Consider the following 9,772-nt stretch of genomic DNA (forward strand, 5'->3'; position numbering starts at 1 on the left):
TCCTTTGATTCAGGTGGGTTGAGACCAATTGATGCATCTTAGATGGCCGCTTGTTAGCATTTAAGACGCCAGATGCCACATTTCAAAGTGGGATGCAGAATGTTTTCATAATAGAATTATTTTGCCAATTGACTTAGAAGTCCCCTTAAACCATGGTCCCCAAACCCCTGCCCTTGCTCCGCTGACCTTTGAAGCATTCATTTTATCCCTGAAACTTCTTTGCTTTTGGTCCAGTCCAATTGAGCTGACCTTCCATGTATTGAGTATTGTCCTTCCCTTCACCTAAAGTAGTTCTTATCTACTAATTAATCAGTAAAAAACCCTCTCCCACCCACCCTCCCTCCCCTCCTCGTAACCACAAAAGTATGTGTTCTTCTCAGTTTATACTATTTCTCAAGATCTTATAATAGTGGTCTTATACAGTATTTGTCCTTTTGCCTCTGACTCATTTCGCTCAGCATAATGCCTTCCAGGTTCCACCATGTTATGAAATGTTTCACAGATTCGTCACTGTTCTTTATCGATGCGTAGTATTACATTGTGTGAATATACCACAATTTATTTACCCATTCATCCGTTGATGGACACCTTGGTTGCTTCCAGCTTTTTGCCATTGTAAACAGAGCTGCAATAAACATGGGTGTACATATATCTGTTTGTGTGAAGGCTCTTATTTCTCTAGGGTATATTCCGAGGAGTGGGATTTCTAGGTTGTATGGTAGTTCTATTTCTAACTGTTTAAGATAACGCCAGATAGATTTCCAAAGTGGTTGTACCATTTTACATTCCCAGCAGCAGGGTATAAGAGTTCCAATCTCTCCGCAGCCTCTCCAACATTTATTATTTTGTGTTTTTTGGATTAATGCCAGCCTTGTTGGAGTGAGATGGAATCTCATCGTAGTTTTAATTTTCATTTCTCTAATGGCTAATGATCGAGAGCATTTTCTCATGTATCTGTTAGCTGCCTGAATATCTTCTTTAGTGAAGTGCGTGTTCATATCCTTTGCCCACTTCTTGATTGGGTTGTTTGTCTTTTTGTGGTTGAGTTTTAAGAGAATCATATAGATTTTAGAGATCAGGCCCTGGCCGGAGATGTCATAGCTGAAAATTCTTTCCCAGCCTGTAGGTGGTCTTATTACTCTTTTGGTGAAGTCTTTAGATGAGCATAGGTGTTTGATTTTTAGGAGCTCCCAGTTATCGGGTTTCTCTTCATCATTTTTGGTAATGTTTTGTATTCTATTTATGCCTTGTATTAGGGCTCCTAGGGTTGTCGCTATTTTTTCTTCCATGATCTTTATCTTTTTAGTCTTTATGTTTAGGTCTTTGATCCACTTGAGTTAGTTTTTGTGCATGGTGTGAGGTATGGGTCCTGTTTCATTTTTTTGCAAATGGATATCCAGTTATGCCAGCACCATTTGTTAAAAAGACTATCTTTTCCCCAATTAACTGACACTGGGTCTTTGTCAAATATCAGCTGCTCATATGTGGATGGATTTATATCTGGGTTCTCAATTCTGTTCCATTGGTCTATGTGCCTGGTGTTGTACCAGTACCAGGCTGTTTTGACTACTGTGGCTGTATAATAGGTTCTGAAATCAGGTAGAGTGAGGCCTCCCACTTTCTTCTTCTTTTTCAGTAACGCTTTGCTTATCCGAGGCTTCTTTCCCTTCCATATGAAGTTGGTGATTTGTTTCTCTATCACATTAAAAAATGACTTTGGAATTTGGATCAGAAGTGCATTGTATGTATAGATGGCTTTTGGTAGAATAGACATTTTTACTATGTTAAGTCTTCCTATCCATGAGCAAGGTATGTTTTTCCACTTAAGTATGTCCTTTTTAATTTCTTGTAGTAGTGCTTTGTAGTTTTCTTTGTATAGGTCATTTACACCTTTGGTAAGATTTATTCCTAAGTATTTTATCTTCTTGGGGGTACTGTGAATGGTATTGATTTGGTTATTTCCTCTTCGATGTTCTTTTTGTTGATGTAGAGGAATCCAAGTGATTTTTGTGTGTTTATCTCATAACCTGAGACTCTGCCAAACTCTTCTATTAGTTTCAGTAGTTTTTCTGGAGGATTCCTTAGGGTTTTCTGTGTATAAGATCATGTCACCTGCAAATAGTGATAATTTTACTTCCTCCTTGCCAATCCGAATGCCCTTTATTTCTTTGTCTAGCCTAATTGCTCTGGCTAGGACCTCTAGCACAATGTTGAATAAGAGCAGTGATAAAGGACATCCTTGTCTGGTTCCCGTTTTCAAGGGAAATGCTTTCAGGCTCTCTCCATTTAGAGTGATGCTGGCTGTTGGCTTTGTATAGATGCCCTTTATTATGTTGAGGAATTTTCCTTCAATTCCTATTTTGCTGAGAGTTTTTATCATAAATGGGTGTTGGACTTTGTCAAATGCCTTTTCTTCATCAATTGATAAGATCATGTGGTTTTTGTCTTTTGTTTTATTTATATGGTGGATTACATTAATGGTTTTTCTAATATTAAACCAGCCTTGCATACCTAGTATAAATCCCACTTGGTCGTGGTGAATTATTTTTTTGATATGTTGTTGAATTCTATTGGCTAGAATTTTGTTGAGGATTTTTGCATCTATGTTCATGAGAGATATAGGTCTGTAATTTTCTTTTTTTGTGATGTCTTTACCTGGTGTTGGTACCAGGGAGATGGTGGCTTCATAGAATGAGTTAGGTAGTATTCCGTCATTTTCTTTGCTTTGAAATACCTTTAGTCATAGTGGTGTTAACTCTTCTCTGAAAGTTTGGTAGAACTCTGCAGTATAGCCATCCGGGCCAGGGCTTTTTTTTGTTGGGAGTTTTTTGATTACTGTTTCAATCTCTTTTTTTGTTATGGGTCTATTTAGTTGTTCTACTTCTGATTGTGTTAGTTTAGGTAGGTAGTGTTTTTCTAGGAATTCATCCATTTCTTCCAGGTTTGCAAATTTGTTAGAGTACAATTTTTCGTAATAATCTGATATGATTCTTTTAATTTCAGTTGGGTCTGTTGTGATGTCGCCCTTCTCATTTCTTATTCAGGTTATTTGTTTCCTTTCCTGTATTTCTTTAGTCAGTCTGGCCAATGGTTTATCAGTTTTGTTAATTTTTTCAAAAGAACCAGCTTTTGGCTTTGTTAATTCTTTCAATTGGTTTTCTGTTCTCTAATTCATTTAGTTCAGCTCTAATTTTTAGTATTTGTTTTCTTCTGGTGCCTGATGGATTCTTTTGTTGCTCACTTTCTATTTGTTCAAGTTGTAGGGACAGTTCTCTGCTTTTGGCTCTTTCTTCTTTTTGTATGTGTGCATTTATCGATATAAATTGACCTCTGAGCACTGCTTTTGCTGTGTCCCAGAGGTTTTGATAGGAAGTATTTTCATTCTCGTTGCATTCTATGAGTTTCCTTATTCCCTCCTTAATGTCTTCTATAACCCAGTCTTTTTTCAGGAGGGTAGGATTTTAGTTTTATAAAATTAAGGAATTGAGCTAAATGACTTGAATTTCTTTTGGTGTGTCATACTCAAAATACTATAACTTCTTATCAAGTGAATTTATGGAATCTGAAGCTTATAAATACGTCACGAAGTACTTTATGTTGTGAGCAGATATAGATGTGTATGTAGAGGAATGAACAAATTCTAAACAAACCAAGGATAAATTCTACAAAATGGATTCAAATAGTAACAAATGCTTTTTCAGAAATGGTTCTCTCAGATAAAATATAAAACAAAGTAACATTCAGCCAAAATAATTCGATTTTCTCAAAAGTCATATTGATTAAATTGTGTGATCTATCCAGGAAGATCATATGGCTGAAAGAAAAGAAAACATATGTTTCATCCCTGTGGTAAGAGGAAGCTGGATGTCACTAGGGATTTTTGAAAGTTTTAGGACAGGAAGAGTTCTGGTTAGGAAAATAATTATTTCTTAGTTGCTGGGGGGTATGTAGGACAGAGCCTAAGTTTATCCACTCTCCAGAGAGGAATGAGCGGTTTCTCCTAAATGAAGAAATTTATTTGAGGATAGTCCCTCTTACCTGAAAATTGGTGATTAAAATAAAACATGACCACTTTCCTAATGGCCTGAAAAACAGGTAAGAAATGTTTATTTCTGAAATAAAAATCACCCTGAAGGGGTTGCTTGCTCCTGCGCACCCAAACACATACACGTACACACACACACACACACACACACACACACACAGCTGGAGGTGTAACCGAATGCCACTCCGGTTCTTGTCCTGTCTTATTAAAAACAAAAGCCAACTGAAATAAGAGGGACACTGATTGCAAGGAAAACAAAGTGGCAAGTGTATTGTCTGTGCATACAAGGAGCCAGTGGGATTTAGTACTACCGGAAGGCCGCCTATTCACTGAGGGGGCTGGTGAGGTTTTTGTTTCCAATGGCGTCGGGGTTGGGTTTGGTACCCGGAACTTTCTGCCCTTAGCCCTCCTATGTCCATATTTTGGGGGTCTGGATATTAAATCATCTTCTGTCGGATGTGCGTGTAGTGGGACCCCTCGCTTCTAAAATACAGGTAAGAAGCCATGGCCTGAAACTGCGCTTGGTGGTATAGTGGTTAAGAGCTATATCTGCTAACCAAAAGGTCCGTAGTTCAAATCCACCAAGCACTTCCTGCAAACTCTGAGGGGCAGTTCTACTCTGTCCTGTAGGGTGGCTAGGAGCCGGAATCGACTCCACCGCAGCGGGTTTTGGTAAGCTAAGTCGGGTTTTGGTAAGCTAAGTAACGAGCTACCCAGCCAACACTTCTGGGCTCCTGAAGAGCCGGCGCTGCGCTTTCCTGCCCAGGGTTCCTTCATCACAGGGCAAACTTGGCGCCTGGGCCCGCGCTCGCTGGGCGGCCTTTCCAGGAGTTTCTGGCGGGAGCGCGCTCCTCCTGCCACCAGGGGCCGGCCAAGCCACCCAGCGAAAGTGAACAACTGAAACGCCGCGCGGTGCCTGCTCCAAGATGCGGGAAGTAGGCCCCGTGGTTGAGTTCCGCGAGGTAGACGAGTGGTCGGCCTGGCTTTACTGCCCCGGGAAAGGCCGGACGCTGGGGCGGAGGGGTGGGAGGGACAATGCGCCGCAGGTGTGCAGAGAAGGCGGGGCCGCCGACGCCCGGCACCGCGCCCCGGGCCCCGTTATCTGCAATAATCGCAGTCTCCGGCTCTGCCTGGGACAATGCGCCCACTCGGGAACCCAGCGCGTGGTGGCTGGCCCAAGCTCCTTGAACTTCTCCGCAGACCTCTTTTAGCCTATTTCTAAATCCATCGGTCGAGTCGGGTCTCCAACGCCGGAGACCGTGAGGGGAGAGTGGCCACTGGACAACAATGAGGCAAAATAGAATCCTCAGCCACAGCTGGAACCTCGTGGGCCTGGCTCCTAATGGTTGTACACCCAGTGGCTTTCAGCAGGAGCATAGAGAGAGTAGTAGTGCCCAGGGGCAATCTCTAAATTGCACCCTTGTCCCCAACCCCACCTCACCCCTCAATTTCAAGATGGATAGACATTGATAGCAGCAAGGAGTCAGCAGAAACGCTGGTCCCCCTCTTATCTGACTGCCACAGTCAGGCGCTTTTCATATTTGTGGCGTCTGGGAACGTCATTCTGCACCTTGTCTGGCGCCCCTTGAGCAAGTGCCCCCCTCTGATATTCCCCTCTCTAGGCTTCTGGCTTTCCTGTGTTTGTTGTTGTTAGGGAGTGGGTTTTTCTTGCTTTTTTTTTTTTTAGTTTTCCAATCAGCCAGAAGTGTGGCTTTTGCGCACTAGGTTTGCACCCATCAGATCCTATTGACTGGAGAATATAACCACCTGCTCCAAGCGCAGTTTCAGGCCACGGCTTCTTCACTTACCTGACATCAGCCTATTTCACTCTTAACTCACCCTCCCCTCTGCTTGCGGTTAGCAAGACAAAGAAGGGGGAAGGGGTGTTGACTGCGGTTTTCAGAGGGGGTGAAATATAAAGGAAAGGAAAGCAAAAAAAAAAAAAAAAAAAAAAGCAATGAAAATTAAAAAGAAACAAATTGTTGATGGAAGTGTTAAAAACAATCCCACTTCCCTGGAGAAGACACATATTAGAGTAAAAAAAAAAATTCAAGATTTAGAAGTTGCTTTGTTGTTGTGCAAACCCTGGTGGTGTAGTGGTTAAGTGCTGCTAACCTAAAGGTCGGCAGTTCAAATCCACCAGGCGCTCCTCGGAAACTCTATGGGGCGGTTCTAATTTGTCCTGTAGGGTCGGAGTCCTAATCGACTCCATGGAAACGGGTTTGGTTTGGTTTTTTTGTTGTTGTTAGGTGCCATGGAGTGGATTTATAGTGACTGCATGTGATTTTTAGAACTGCCCCATAGTGTTTTCTTGGTGTGATCCCAATACTCCTCAGCATGTTTTCTCCTTTTTCAAAACGGATAACTGAGAGCTTGACGTAACTAAAGCCATGATGAGCCCCTAAGTTTTTCTCCTTCCTCTGCCTGCCTCCTCCTTCACATACCTTTGTTGATGACTTTGTTTTCACCTAATGTTAATAACTTTGTTCTTTGTTTTAATCTGATACAAATAACTTCCTTTTGTTCTGTGGCTTACAACCCCCCACCCCACCCCCCCGCAGGAAAATCAGAACCCAGGCGTCTGATATGTATATCTTTAGCCTGATAAAGAGATGTCCTGCAGGTATCTCTTGATGAAGAGCCTTTTGTCACTATCTTGTAATGAATAACTCCTCCGGCCACACCATCTGCTGACTGCAAAGACACTTCTAACCCTTGTAAGATTCTATATAAGCTCTAACGTAAATTTGCTCTTTGGGACTCCATAGAGACAACCTGTGTTGCTTCCGGGTCCCAGGTGATATATAAAAAAAAATAAATTTTTTTTTTTAATTAAATATATCATCTCCTTAATAAACTTTCTCACTCTTTCTAACTTGGAGTGTGTTTCATTGGCTGGACTGCTCCAGGGCATGGACCCTAATCAGGTAACTTTGGCTGTACTTTTTACAGGCGCAGATCCACAGGTCTTTTCTCCCACAGAGCTACTCATCAGTTCTAACTGCCCACTTGTCCTTAGCAGTCAGCCAGCGCTTAACTATTGCGCCACCAAGGCTCCTAGAAGTTGATTTAGAGAATGGCCAGTTAGGGGTTCTATAGCTTACAGCACCATTTTAGAGCTAGATTTATTTTGTCAAAGAGAAGAAAAGTGGGATGAGATCCCCTACGTACAGACCTTTATAGCCCTCTATTCGCTATGAGTTGGAATCGACTCGACGGCACTAGGTGTTTTGGATTAGTAACAAGGGTGTACAAAAACAGTGTGAAGTAATGGTTCAAGAGGGGAAAGACAAAAGCCTAAAGAAAAGCAGGGGCCCCCTGTCCTTACACAATCAGAGGAAGATCCTGTTCTTGGCCCCTCGGCCCCTCCCCCATATCAACCCACGTATCCCCAGATTCCCCAAACAGCCCCTGCCGACCCAGGACCAGGAGCTAGAGTGATGGGGAGTGGCAGTGAGTCGATGACCTAGGTCTAAGTCCAGGGGCCTATACCTAAGTTGTAGTGCTGGATGTGGAAGTTTGGCGCTCACATTTATTCCCACCTGCTTCTATTGTGGCTTCTTCTACAGCAGAAACTGGAAAGCAACAAACATTTCCCAGACTCCATTCCAGCCAAAGTTCTGGATGCAAAATTAGAGTCTAGCTAGTAGCTGCCTTGCCTGAGATTTGAAGACAGGGGTGAGAGGGAGGCCATCTTCTTGCTGTTTTGGGCAGTTTTCTGCAGGCAAAGAAGGTCAACATCCGGTCTCCAGCATTGTGGCTGTTAGGAGGCCCTTACAGCAGTGGTGACAGCCAGCCTCAGCATTACAGTGTTGGGGCACCACCTGTGTGACTGTTAAGGGAGGTGGTGAACACATTCTGTGTTTACTGCCCAGGTGTCTTCCAGATCCCAGCTCCTCTGGGTCATAGCTGTTCTTGAACTCTGTATCCCTGTGGTGGCCTTTAATTGTGGCAATAATAGTACACTCCTTTGTGGTTCGGTTACAAGTGTTCTGGGAGTTATTCCTGTAGGCCCAGCCTGGCCCTGCACTTCTAGCTCTTTCACCAGTCTTGGAAACACTTAATTCCCTGTATAAAATGCTTTTCTGCTTGAAATACCTGGATTGGCTTCTGAATTCTGCATTGCCTTTGATTAACATGCTTGCTCTGTAGCCTGTAAAGTCACCTAAACCTAATTTTTCTAAACTTAAGTTTCATCTCAGGACAAGGAAACCGTGAGATTAGATTCAGGAACCTGTGGTCATTTGATGCCTCCGACAGGGCTCTACCCTCTCCAGTTGCCACAGACTCACACATCTGTATTACCTGCCTGGCTGCTGACCGCATTTGAGTGTGACACTTACAGATTAGATTCTCTCAGATGCCTTTTAGCCTACAAGTATAATGTGAAACATTTCTTTACTTAAAATATTAATAGAAATATAGTTGTTGACCACCTGGTTCCTGGCCTACTATTAGTCCTATTCCTAGTTTGGGAAACCCTGGTGGTGTAGTGGTTAAGTGCTATGGCTGCTAACCAAAAGGTTGGCAGTTCGAATCCACCAGGCACTCCTTGGAAACCCTGTAGGGTGGTTCTACTCTGTTCTGTAGGGTCGCTATGAGTTGGAATCTGCTCAAAGGCAATGGGTTTGGTTTTGTTTTTCTTATTCCTACTTTGAGGGGTAGTGGAGGTTCAGTGGAGCCCTGGTGGCACAGTGGTTAAGAGCTACAGTAAGGTACAGCTTCTAACAAAGGTCTGTAGTTGGAATCTACCATCCATTCCTTGGAAACCCTATGGGGCAATTCTACTCTGTCCTATAGGGTTGCTATGAGTCGGAATTAACTCGATGGCAACAGTGGGGAGTGGGGGGTGGGTTCAGTGACAGAACTGTTGCCTTTCACGTGGGAGACATGGGTTCAATTCTCAGCCAATGCACTGCATGCACAGCTACCACCCATCTGTCATAGGAGGTCTGTATGTTGCTATAATGGTGAAGAGGTTTCAACAGAGCTTTCAGATTAAGACTAGGAAGAAAGGCCTGACGATCTACTTTTGAAAACTCTGTGGATCACAATGGTCTGATCGTTCTGTTGTGGGCGAACCACTTGAGTCAAATGGCAACTAATAAAAATATTCATAGTTCATGTGCAACAGACTCTTTTTTTTTTTTTACTTTGTTTTGTTTTTTCCTAAACTTAATTTGGTTGTTGTGGTTGAGAATCACACATCAGAAGATATACCAGTTCACGGTTCCTATGTGTACAAATTAGTGACATGGATTACATTCTTTGAGTTGTGCAACCATTCTCACCCTCCTTTTCTGAGTTGTGCTTCTCTCATTAACATGAACTCCCTGCCCACTAAGGTTCCTATCTAATCTTTTCAATTTCTATTGTCAGTTTGATCCCATATAGATAGTTCTTAAAAGAGCATAATGCTCAGGGCAGACCTTTTTTACTAGTTAACATAAACTATTGTTTGGTTTTAGGATAACTTAAGGCCATATTTTTGGTTTAATGTTTAAAGATTTTTATTTCAGGGCAATAATTTCAGGGGTTCTACACCCTCTATAGGTGGATGAAAGTCTAGAGAGTCTACAGTCCATGAGAATTTGAAATTCTGCATGCCCCCCCCTTTTTTCTTTTTTATTGTACTTTTTTAGATGAAGGTTTACTGAGCAAATTAAACAATTAATATGCGTATTGTTTTGTGACACTGGTTGTCAGTCCCAAGACATGTCAACATTC

The sequence above is a fragment of the Elephas maximus genome, chromosome 5 (genome assembly GCF_024166365.1).
Source record: "Elephas maximus indicus isolate mEleMax1 chromosome 5, mEleMax1 primary haplotype, whole genome shotgun sequence".
NCBI lineage: Eukaryota > Metazoa > Chordata > Mammalia > Proboscidea > Elephantidae > Elephas > Elephas maximus.